Raw genomic sequence first — 12,246 nt, forward strand, 5'->3', positions numbered from 1 at the left:
TCAATTGGTAACATCTTTTGAAATGATTAATCCTCATTTTATTTCATTTCATGTCAAACAGGGTGACACATCCGTGTATCTAATTTTTTTAAAAATCTCAACCCTTTAACGACGTAAGGAGATAAAGTGCAGTCAAAGAAAACTAATCCAAATTGAACGAGAAAAAAAGACGCTGAAGTTAATGCAAATCATTTTTACCAGAACATTTAATCCATCCATCCATCCATCCATCCATCCATCCATTTTTACCAGAATTTTTTACCACAGTCAGGTTTATAACAGTTCGATACCAGCATTGCTCTTTGCACGTGGTGAGCTACATGAAATTTAATGCAGTTGAAGACAGCTTACTCATTTTTTTTCAGGAGGAACCAACAAGGGTAATGTAAATATGAATTGCTGTGGGTAATTGATGGGCTTGTGCAATGGGATTGATATTGCTCCCGGCTGTTCAAATTGGCACAAATATTGAGCGACCATTTGCAGCTCGTTGTCGTGTGGTGGGTTCCGTGGTGTAATGGTGAGCACTCTGGACTTTGAATCCAGCGATCCGAGTTCAAATCTCGGCGGGACCTTGTTTCAATTTACAAATGCAGATTGTTAAAAAATACTTTTTCAATTCTATCAAATCAAGTCCAATTCATGGTCTCAACAAGTTGAGAAATTTCCGATCCAAGCTGACAAGACAAGGCCTTCACTCCTGTCTTGCGCCTGACCTACATGAGCCAAGCTGATTGGAGTAGGTGCAGACTCACCTCCTCCAAGGCCTTTGCATCTTCGCCAAAAGGCCGATATGCCGCTTTTAAAAATTGCTTCAAATGAAGCTTAAATGTAACCTAATGACCAAGCGCAGCATCCGATCCATACTACACTTGATTTTAGCCAAAGGGCCGAGAAGCCTTTTGCAAGTACAGATTTTTTTTTTGATTTTTTTAACATACTTTTCCAATTCAATCAAATCAAGTCCAATTCAGAGTCTCAACAAGTTGAGACATTTCCGATCCAGGCTGGCAAGACAGGGCAAGCGACCATTTACCCTGTCCTGGGCCCGATCTACATGAGCCAAGCTGATTGGAGGAGGGAAAGCAATTCCTCCTCCAAGACTTCATCTCTTTTGCATCTGAGCCAAAAGGCCGAGATACCGCTTTTAAAAATTGCTTCATATGAAACATATGAAGCTTCAATGTAACCTAATGACCTCAACCAAGTGCAGCATCCACTCCATACTACACTTGATCTTAGCCAAAAGGCCGAGAAGCCTTTTGCAAGTACAGATGATTGATATGCTGAAGGGCATTTTGTTTAAATTTGTTACAAAGCACGAATCGAGAAGGCAATTTACCAGCCAGTTCAACGACTATCACAATGCACATTGCTGAACGTCTGGCACCAGATGCCTGCAACGTCAATGCTTTTCATATTTTCGCTACTCTTTAACTCCTCCGTTGAAAGAGGGAAGCAATTGGTGTCGTACAAGAATAAATTGACTGGAGTTCGGCAAGTGCGTGCGTGCGTAAGTGCGCGCGCGTGTGTGTGTGTCTGCGTGGTGGTAGAAAAGTCTCCTGTCTTCGATCAGAGTGCTGCCAATTCTAAGGTGTAACGCACTCTGGCCTCTCGCTCCGACTTCTTGATTAAATTGGGACAGGTGAGTGACTGAATGCCACATGTAGGTGGACCCCTTGCCCACTATGGCTTCCCTGCCTTTCAGCGCTGTGTATTCATGAGCAATTGTCCTCTGGGGCTGATGCAATGACGCCAGGAGAGTCATTCGCTGCATCATCTGCAATGTGACTGCGGTGGAATTTGCTGAAATTTCCCTGTGTTTAGATTACCACTTTTTGCGAATTTAAAATGAAATGCCCTTCAGCAAACCCAACATCGCTGCAAATAGCAGCTGGATGCTCTGTTGTAGGATCTCTGGTCTAATGGTGAGCATCTGAATCCAGCGAACCGAATTTAAATTTAGGTGGATCCTTGCTCTTCTTTGCCATTGTTGAGGATTGATTTGTTGAAGGACCTTTTGTGTAAATTCCTCACAAAGCAGGCATTGGGGGGACAATTTGTCAGCCAGTTCAACTTCTATTACACTGCACATTGCTGAGCCACTGGCGACAGGTGCCTGCATCAACAATGTTTTTTTAAAAATCTTTCACTACTCGTTAACTCCTCTGTTGAAAGAAAAGAACATTTGGTGTTACACACCAACAACCATTCGACTGGAGACTGGCAATTATTGAGCAAGCGTATGTGTATATCTGTGTGTGTGTGCGTGTGTTTGTGTGTGTGTGCCTGTGTTTATGTGTGTGTGCGTGTGTGTGTGTGTGTGCGTGTGTGCGTGTGCGCGTGTGTGTATGTCTTTTGGGAGAAAGGCCGAATGTCAAAGGTCAGAGTGCTGTCGTTTCCATGGTGTGACTCTTCGCAATCCGGACTCTCGCCATCCCACCTCTTGTTTACATTAGGACAGATGAGTGAGTGAATGGCACCCCGAGGTGGACCCCCTCCAAAATATATATTGAATTAGGAACATATTTTGAAATGACTAATCCTCATTTTGTATTATTTCATGTCAAACAGGGTGACGCATCGTTGTATCTTATTATTAATTAAAACCTTAACCCTTTAACTACGTAAGGAGGCAAAGTTCAGTTAAAGAAAACTAATCCAAATGGAATTAGAAAAAAACTACACTGGCGTTACGGCAAATCCCACCTCAAAGCAGAAAATATTGGAAACACTTTCTAGGTCAAGCAGCGTCTATGGAAATGGAAACAGAGTGAATGTCACTGACGTCGATCCAAACTGGAAGACATTAGAGATTTAATGGTTTACGAGCAAATGCAGAGCGAAGAAAAATACAGGGAGAGAACTCTATTTAGGACCTTGTGATAGGATGTAAGGCTGGAGTGATTGAATGACATTGCAGATGATTGTTGTTCCCACAGACACAATCTCCCGGATCCTCGTTCAAATCTCACGCAAAATGAGAAGAAAACTTCCCGCTGAATTAAGCACAAACTCTTCGAATGCCGGGGAAGGAGAGATAGTTTTAACTCAGAAAGCAGAAACCGTGAGATTAATAGGGCGGCAGGGTGGCACGCTGGTTCGCACTGCTTCATCACAGCGACACTGACCCGTGTTCGATTCCCGGCTTGACTCACTGCCCATGTGGAGTTTGCACGTTCTCCCCGTGAATGCGTGGGTTTCCTCCCACAGTCTGAAAGACGTGCTGGTTAGGTGCACTGACCCGAAAAGGCACTGGAGTGTGGCGACTGGGGAATTTCACAGTAAATTGTTGTTACTCAAACCAGGTGGGGAAACAGCGTCTCAGCATGCCCGAAGTCAAACTGTCGCCCCATTTTCAGTTGTTTTAATCAGCTCACCTCTCAATTTTCTAATCTAACGAGAGAACAGTCTCATCCCACTGCATCACTCCTCCCAGAACAACTGCCTCATTATAGGATTAAATGCAGTGAACCTTTGTTAAACATCGATAGCGAGAGAATAGAGGGAGCAAAGAGCAAAAGGGGGAACAGTGATCGATGCACAGACAGAGAGACTGAAAGAGTGAAAGAGTCTGAGACAGGTTTTCAGCAACAGAGAGGGACAGAGAGTGAGGCAAACACCCACAACCCAATATACAAACAACAACTCTCTGAACCCACAAGCATGGGATGCTCTGATTGGGTGAATAAGAATTAAGTGAATGTCCGCAAAAATTGTCACTTTTTGAAAATGTCTAGATTCTCTTGAGTGTGCTGTGCTAACAGAAGCCTTGCAGTCAGTGCTCGGGTTATCAAGTCCTACCCCATGTGAACCAATTCCAACATATCACGGGAAATAAACAAACAGAATCCGCTACTTGTCCATTTCGGAACAAAGGCTTGCCCACAATTTGAACCCGGGACCGCTCGCACGTTTGTGGATTTTAACGTCCAAAGCGAGAATCGCACCCCTAGTCCATCAAGCCATCTCTCAAATAACATGTCAACTAAATGTATTTTCACTGCCATGTAAAAGCGGATCCGACATCTGCACTGAAATGTGTTGAGGTTGGAAAAACTCAGGAAGTTAGCCGGCGTGTGTGCATATGGAAACAAAGTTAAACGTTCACCTCCATGACCTTTCATTAACATTGGGAATGTTTAGAAATAGAAGAAGTTTTAACAAAGTGAAATCTAGCAGGGAGGAATCATAACAACATCTGGTAGCGTGGAAGCCAGGAGAAAATAAATGAGGGAAACAGAGAATGACAGAATGATTACACCACAGAATGAGACGATTACAACGTTACTTGCACGACTCACATGTGTTGTGGGTGTAGGGGAAGCAGAGGACGTACTGTACATATACTTCAACAGAACTGCAGTGATGAGGTTGGTGGGCTTGAAAATTGAACGTTACACATCGAATCATAGGAACATGGGAATTGGAAGCAGATGCAGCAAATTCAGCCCTTTGGTCCTGCACCACCATTCAATCAGATCATTGTTGACCTCTCCTTGATCTGAAATCCACCTCCCCACCTGTTCTCCATATCCTTTAATGCATTTTTCTTTACCAGAACTAAATCTATCCTTTCTTGAAATCATTGAACGATTCAGATTCGACCGCGCTATGGAGCAGCGAGTTCCACCAATTCACCACCCTCTGCGAGCAGTAGTTCCCCCTCATTTCAGTTTTCAATGTACCGGCTCTCAAACTATACACGGGATCTCTTGTTGGACATTGCCCCATAGGAAGAAACGTTTCGTCTACCTTTGCTCTATCAATCCATTTAGAGTTTTATATATCTCGATCAGATTCTCCTTCATCCTTCTAAACTTCAGCAGCTTGTGGGATTATTTCAACTCATCCTCAATTCCATGTCCCAACGAATTCAATCCGTGTTGTCATCAGCTGAAGGAGGCATTTATGTTCTATCCAAACAGAACATTTTGAAGGAGAAACATGTCACAAGTGAAAAAGATCTGAGATAGAAATACTAATTAAGTCAGTTTAAAAAACACAGTTCACTAGTTTCCCTGGTAGTTCAGTGTTTGTGTTCAACACTCCCCCAGGGATAACTTGTTTCAATTCCCGCTGAGGAAAATAAGACTATTTGCTCTCAGCAAACCATCAATAATGATCTGATTTACTCTCCGATCGAATACAGGTCTACTAGAATCAGCCGAGTGAGGTTTGCAAGTTTATATCAGAGCTGGAAATTTCACATGTGCAACACTTCAAGAATAAATACAGAAAGAGAAGGAAAGTGTAAGGCAGCAAACTACGAACGGTTGAGACGTTTTTGCAAGGTAAAATCTGTCTGGTAATGGGTCAGATTTTACTGTTTACAGTGACACTGAATTATGAAACTGTTCCCTCGCCCTGCATTGAAAAGCATTTGGAAATATTTCTGTCCGGTTCCGAACAGTCGGAAGCAAAAGTGATAAATGCAGTGGAGTGTCCGTTGTATGTTATCATTGGCTGAGCACATCACTGGTATTGAACCACAAGTTGCCATTTTGCAGGAGAAAGCTGTTTGTGGCGAAACTGGTCTGGCGTGAAAACAAAAGCAGCGTGGATAATTTAAATTCTAAAACACGCTGTGAGCTGGTGGTTAGAGTTTGACTTTTTCGCTGCTGTTTAGATTACTGGTCTGGAATTGAAGGTTTATTGCCACCATCCAAACTCTGAAAACAAAGGTGAGTTATTGCCTGGATGAACATATAAAACATAATATGATCCTTAAGTGCAGACTCTGTGCAAATTCAACAGGAGGTTCCGTTGTCATTTCTGGCAGGAAATTGGGAAGAGACGAGCTGATGGACAGTTTAAATGATGCCGGCCCTTCACTGCAGCTCATTGTGTCTCTGACGTGAGATGATTTCTGTTTGTTTCGCAGTTCAGACTTACCTGAATCAGAGAAGGAGCAGGCTCCTTCCTCCTGATGGCCTTTCCAAGGTCCATTGCGTTTAATGAATTTCGGTAACATTATCATTAAATAGCATGATCGCGATGCGTTGCAATGTGGTAGCGCGGCCGAGCGGTCTAAGGTGCTGGATTAAGGCTCCAATCTCTACGGAGGCGTGGGTTCGAATCCCACTGCTGCTAGCATGGATTTGGCCTGACAGCTCAGTTTGAATACAGGAGTGTGTGCTGTGTCGTTTTTGTCAGGAACAACGAGCAGACACATGACCAACTGAAAAAGTTGCTGGGGTAAAGCAGCGTGTGTGCAAGTGGCTCCTTTCGAGAGCACACACAGGCTGAATTTCTGACTGCGGAGTCAGAAGACCTGTTGAGATGCTCCAGCATCCGCAGTATTTTGCTTTTCCCGCCACCATTTACATTCCGTTTTTTTTTGTCTATCACAACTTTGTCAACTCTTACGCACGGCTCCCACCCTCACCCCCCCCCCCCCCCCCCGTATCACCCACACTTAAAGTGTAAATCTCGTCCTCCTTTATTGTCTTCATCTTTGATGACTGACCATACAGATTTGAAATGTTGGCTCTATTCTCTCTCCAGAGATGCCGTCATGCCTGCTGAGATTTTACAGCATTTTAAGTTTTTCTTTTAAATTCCAGCATCTGCAGTAATTTGCTGTTGGCTGAAGGAATCATTGGTGTTCTATCTGAACATGAGGGTTTTTTTCCCGACAATCCTTTCTTGAGTATTTGAAAAACGCTACAATGTATTGATCAGATGAAAGCAGTTGCTCCCATCTTCCCTGGTGGTCTAGTGGTTAGGATTTGGCGCTTTCATCGCCGCGTCCCGGGTTCGATTACCGGTCAGGGAACGTTGATTTTATAGCTGCCGACCAGCACATGATTTAGGAGGGGCTGAAATTACTTCCTGATCGATAACAGGAGTGATCATTGTGCCAGTTTGAGCTCCCTGGAGAAACAAAATAAACCCATTTGCACAATCCCGTCAATTGTCCCCGGCAATTTATGTTTACATCCTCCCTTGCTTTATATCACAGAACATCCGTTTTGTTCTTTTCACAGGTTGATTCGTGGCGTTACCATCAGAAAATGTTGGAAATACTCGGCAGGTCAGTTAATGTTTCGTGGCAAATGCGTGATTATTTCTGAAAGCTGAATTACTCTGAAATTGAAAACATTTGGAAATGTTTCTGTAAAGGTGAAATACTTCTCATGCTGGAACCTGAAACACAAAAAAAAATACTTGAAAATCTCAGCAGGTCTGGCAGCATCTGTGAAGAGAGAACAGAGCCAATGTGTCGAATCAGGAAATCTGATGAAGGGTCATCCAGATTTGAAACGTTTGTTTCCTCACAGAGGTTGTCAATCCTGCTGAGATTTTCCACCATTTTCTATTCCTGTTTAATAAGTTTCTGCTCAGGATTGAACCAGGAAATTTGCATGTGTACGGCGACCGTGATAAGTACCACACTACAGAAACGCTGCGATGCAATGATGTAAGGAAACTGGCTCCACAAACACGTCAATTACCTACAGCAATTTATATTTGCATTCTGTCTGCTGGTACCTCCTGTTAAAATGTTAAACGATACAATCTACTGCGTAGAATTCGTGTGATAACATGCACGACCTACCTTGCATTAAATTGATCTTTCTCTACACCCAAACTATGACTGTAACAGTACGTTCTGCACTCTCCCGTTTCCTTCTCGATGAATGATATGCTTTGGCTGTGTAGCGCGCAAGAAACATACTTTCCGCTCTATGCTAATGCATGTGACAATAATAAATCAAATCAAAGTTACTCCAGGAAGTTAATTAATTGAACATTTAGCTGTGATGGGCTTCGATCACGCGCTTTAACTAACGCGACTGCCTTGAATTCAGGACCTGAGACTTGAATGCTATCAGCAGAATCCATTGGTACCGGATCTGATATTGACAGTGAACAGAACCAATGAAAGAAAACTGGATTACATGTCCCATTGAGCCTCCTCCACGACAGAAAAAAGGCAGATCCTCAACCTCAACCCCAATTTCCCAGCTTATCCCAATAGGTCTTCATTCCCTTAGATTCCAAAATCACTCCAACTCAACCTTCAATATCCTCAGCGACTGAGGATCCACGTACCTCTGGGCAGCTGCACAATTCTAAAGATACACAAGCGTTTGGGAGAAGAAATGTCTCCTTACCTCAGTCATAAATGGCTGGCACCTGACCCAGAGAATGTAGGTCCAGAGTGCCTGACCGAGACACTTGTCGCCATTCTAACCCACTTATCCTCACACATTTACCATGGCTCATCCATCTGACCGACATCAACTGCACCGTGAGTGAGAGAGTGAAAGCAGAAATATGACGGTGGCGATTTTACTGAGCACATTTTCTTTCCAATAATTGGAAAAAATAATATTTTGTTGGATCCATATTCAGTTCATATTCAACAACGGAATACAATCTGGGAACTTTCAAGCAGTAAATTTCGATCATGTTCGACCCTGTTTCGAATCGGACAGTCTATCCTATATGATAAGCCTCACACTATAGAAACTCTGCTCATGACCAATGTGACCGGCCTAGGATATCAAACCGTGCAGTCTGATTGCAATTTAGAATCTTGCGTGGGTTCTTAATTATGCTGGCTGCTTTGCCGAGGCAGCGGGAAGAGCCAATGGATGGGAGGCAAGTTTGCGTGATGATCTGAGCTCCGTTCACGACCCTTTGTAGTTCCTTGCGGTCCAGGGCAGAGCAGGAGCCATACCAAAATGTGATACAACCAGAAAGAATGCTTTCTATGGTGCATCTGCAAACGTAGGTGAGAGTCGTAGCTGAGATGCCAAATTTCCTTAGTCTTCTGAGAAAGTAGAGGCGTTGGTTGGCTTTCTTCACTATAGTGTCAGCATGGGGGGACCAGGACAGGTTGTTGGTGATCTGGAGAACTAAAAACTTGAAGCTCTCGACCCTTTCTACTTCGTCGCTGTTGACGTAGACAGGGGCAATTTCTCCTCTCCGCTTCCTGAGGTCGATGACAATCTCGTTCGTTTTGTTGACATTGAGGGAGAGATTATTGTCGCCGCGCCAATTTCATCAGATTCTCTATCTCATTCTTGTACTCTGTCTCCTCATTATCTGATATCAGACCCACTGCGGTGGTGTCGCCAGCAAACTTGAAAATCGAATTGGAGGGGAATTTGGCCACACAGTCATGGGTATATCAGGACTGTAGTAGGGGGCTGAGAACACAACTTTGTTGGGCACCGGTGTTGGGGATGACCGTGGAGGAGGTGCTGTTGCCTTTCCTTACTGATTGTGTGCTGTGGGTTAGGAAGTTGAGGATCCAGTCGCAGAGGGAGTAGCCGAGGTCCAGGCCATGGAGTTTGGAGATGAGTTTCGTCGGAATAAGGCTGAGCTGTCGTCAATAAATAGGAGTCTGACATAGGCATCTTTGTTATCTAGGTGTGCCAGGGTTGAGTGCAGGGCCAGGGAGATGGTGCCTGCTGTGGACCTGTTGCGGCGGTAGACGAACTGTAGTGGATCCAGGCAGTCCTGGAGGCTGGAATTGATTCGTGCTATGACTCGCCTTTCGAAGCACTTTATAATGATGGATGTCAGAGCCACCAGACGGTATTCATTCAGGCACGCTGCTTGGATTTTCTTTGGTACTGGGATGATGGTTGTCTTCTTGAAGCAGAAGTAAAGAGAGGTTGAAGATGTCTGCGAATACCCACGCCTGCTGATCCACGCAGGATCTGAGTTCACATCTGGGTACCCCATCCGGGCCAGTCGCTTTCCGTGGGTTGAACTTCGGGAAAGCTGCTCCGACATCTGCAATGATGACCTCTGGTACAGTTTCATCCAAGGCTCCCAGGGTGGAGGGAACGCATCGTTTCTGTCATGTAGTGATTACACATTCACCGAACCAAAGATTCCCTGTTGGAAAGCGGGCGGAATTATACTTTTAACCTCAGAGTGAGGAAATGAGCAATAATTCACGTTTATTGCTGGATATTAACTGAATACTGTATTTTATACTGTGTTACACTTCCCCTTCCCCTTCACAGTTCCGCTTCAAACCCGACAGAACATTTTTCGCAGACTCTCCTTTCCAACTCTGAATGGTCAGAAAGCTTCCCTCAAACCTGCACAGTCCGGCTGATTGCTTTTGATTTGTTTGTGATTATTAAAGGCGAAGCCACGTTTCAGATGGGGAAACAAACCCAACAATGATTCTCTCTTCTCCGGCTCCACATTGGAGACAGGGACAAGCAGCAGGATTTTAACCCGCAGTCTCCAATCACCCGCTGACAGCAGAAAGGCGCGAATGCAGATGCACCTGTACGTTGGTTTAAACTCAGAGTGAGAATTTATTGTTGAAAATTAACTCAACAGAGTATTTTACACTGCATGTTACATTTCCCCATCCATCTGTACACACACAAACGCAATACTTTTCACTGACTCCCGTTTCCAGCTCTGACGGTTCAGAAAGCTTCTCTCAAACCTGCACATTCCGGATCTTCCTTTCGTTCGTTGAACAGAAGCACCGCTGATCAGCATTTATTGCCCATCCCCAGTTGAGGGGCAACCACTTTGCTGTGGCTCTGGAGTCATGTGTCGGCCAGACCATCGAACAACTGCAGATTTCCTTCCACGACGGACATGAGTGAATCATGATTTTTAGCAACAATGGATGTTGTTTGATGGCCATCAGTGGATTTTTATTCCAATCTTATTTATTGTATTCAAACTCCACTGGCTGCCCTGGCCGTCCCAAGAATATTAGCTGGTCGAGGGATCACACCACTGGACGATCGTCTCACCTAAAACAACTGCTCTAGGTGAGGCTCGAACTCACAACCTCGGCATAGCCCGCTGCCTGCACTGCTGTATAAGTACCGCGCGCTAACCGATTGCGCCACTGGAGCAGTGCGTTTGAATCGTTTGTGTCAGATTATTAAAGGTTACCGCAGCGTTACCTCCGTGAATAACAGTTATTCGAGGCCACATTTCAGACAGGGAAACAAATCCATCGCTGATTTTTTCCCCCCCGGCTCCACAGTGAGTGAGACAGGGAGAAGCAGCAGGATTTTATCCCGCAGTCTCCAATCGCCAGCAGAAAGCGGCGATTGCAGCTTCAATCAGCGGGTTACTGCCCATCCCTGGGACACAAGGTCTATTTCCGTTCAAACCTCCCCATAAACCGAACACAAGCTCAGCAAAACGCAGATAGATCATGTCCGGCTCACTAAACCTTCGAGAAGCATTTACACAACACATGAGTGATTCGCAAACAAAATTCACACGAACTTTCCAAAACTTTTCAGTGATAAATTCCTCCATTTGGTTGAAAAACTGAGTGTTGTGAATCGGGAAATGAGCACCATGGGATTTGTGTTACGCAGTGACTTGTTTCCCATGGTTCGCCCTCAGGTTTGCAATTCCATTTGTGTTGTATATTGACGTGAATCTGATATCAAAATTAGGAGAAACCAAGGGCAATATTAACTCTTGGAACAAATCGTGAGGGAAATGGATCAAAATATTTGGAAGGAGGTGCAGCTGAGAATGGTGTTATTGATGATTGAGTGGAAAGCATTGGTTCGCTGGGGGTCTGGTTTTCAGTTCCATTCCCTCCTGTTGAATTCCTCCCTGTGATAAGAGACATGGATTCATTTTACCTGCACGTTCATAGGAGAAAGGGAATAACCAACACACTACAGCAGTGCTGCGGGATCAACGGAACTAAAGAGACTTGTATAGAATTGTAAACAGTGCGGTCATGCTGCAGTTCTGGAACAGGCTTTGCAGAAATAGAATTGTGGTCATTGACACACTAGTTTAGAATACATGTAACAGCTGCTGCAGTCTCTGTGGCGCAATTGGTCAGCGCGGTCGCCTGTTAACTGTGGAGGTTGGTGGTTCGATACCACCCAGAAGCGGAATGTTGCTATTTTCTCACCATCAGCATTCACAGGCAAACAGTTGCGTGTTGGCAATGAGTTTGTGGGCGTCAATAAAAATAGTTCTCAATTGTGACCGGCTGTACTGTTATCTGGTGTTACCAACATTATTCAATGACGATTGACTTTACACATATTACATACAAAATTATATACATGCTTCCATTATTCCATTAAACTTAAAAATTACAATCGAAACATGGACTTTTGGCTGAGCATTTGTTCCAATTCCATATCCCTGCTTCCATTCATTCTTGGATAGATCATAAATCTGTCTAACCCAGAGTGAAATATGTTCAAGGATGGAGCATCAGAACCCTCTGGCTCGAGAATTCCGAAGATTCACGAGGCTTTGAGT

General features: G+C 44.2%; 3 non-coding genes and 1 pseudogene across 3 annotated transcripts; 2 read left to right on the top strand and 2 right to left on the bottom strand.

Annotated features, from left to right (window-relative positions):
- Positions 1-503: 503 nt before the first annotated feature.
- Positions 504-575, top strand: trnaq-uug (transfer RNA glutamine (anticodon UUG)). The gene has a single exon. It is a non-coding gene; the product is annotated as a tRNA-Gln (tRNA).
- Positions 576-1,058: 483 nt separating this feature from the next.
- Positions 1,059-1,262, bottom strand: LOC144481074 (U2 spliceosomal RNA; annotated as a pseudogene).
- A 5,444-nt stretch (positions 1,263-6,706) lies between these two features.
- trnae-uuc (transfer RNA glutamic acid (anticodon UUC)) lies at positions 6,707-6,778 on the top strand. The gene has a single exon. It is a non-coding gene; the product is annotated as a tRNA-Glu (tRNA).
- A 3,980-nt stretch (positions 6,779-10,758) lies between these two features.
- Positions 10,759-10,853, bottom strand: trnai-uau (transfer RNA isoleucine (anticodon UAU)). The gene is made up of 2 exons: positions 10,816-10,853; positions 10,759-10,794 (listed from the first exon to the last, which is right to left on the bottom strand). It is a non-coding gene; the product is annotated as a tRNA-Ile (tRNA).
- Between the last annotated feature and the right edge of the window lie 1,393 nt (positions 10,854-12,246).

The sequence above is a fragment of the Mustelus asterias genome, chromosome 30, assembly GCF_964213995.1.
Source record: "Mustelus asterias chromosome 30, sMusAst1.hap1.1, whole genome shotgun sequence".
Taxonomy (NCBI): Eukaryota; Metazoa; Chordata; class Chondrichthyes; order Carcharhiniformes; family Triakidae; genus Mustelus; species Mustelus asterias.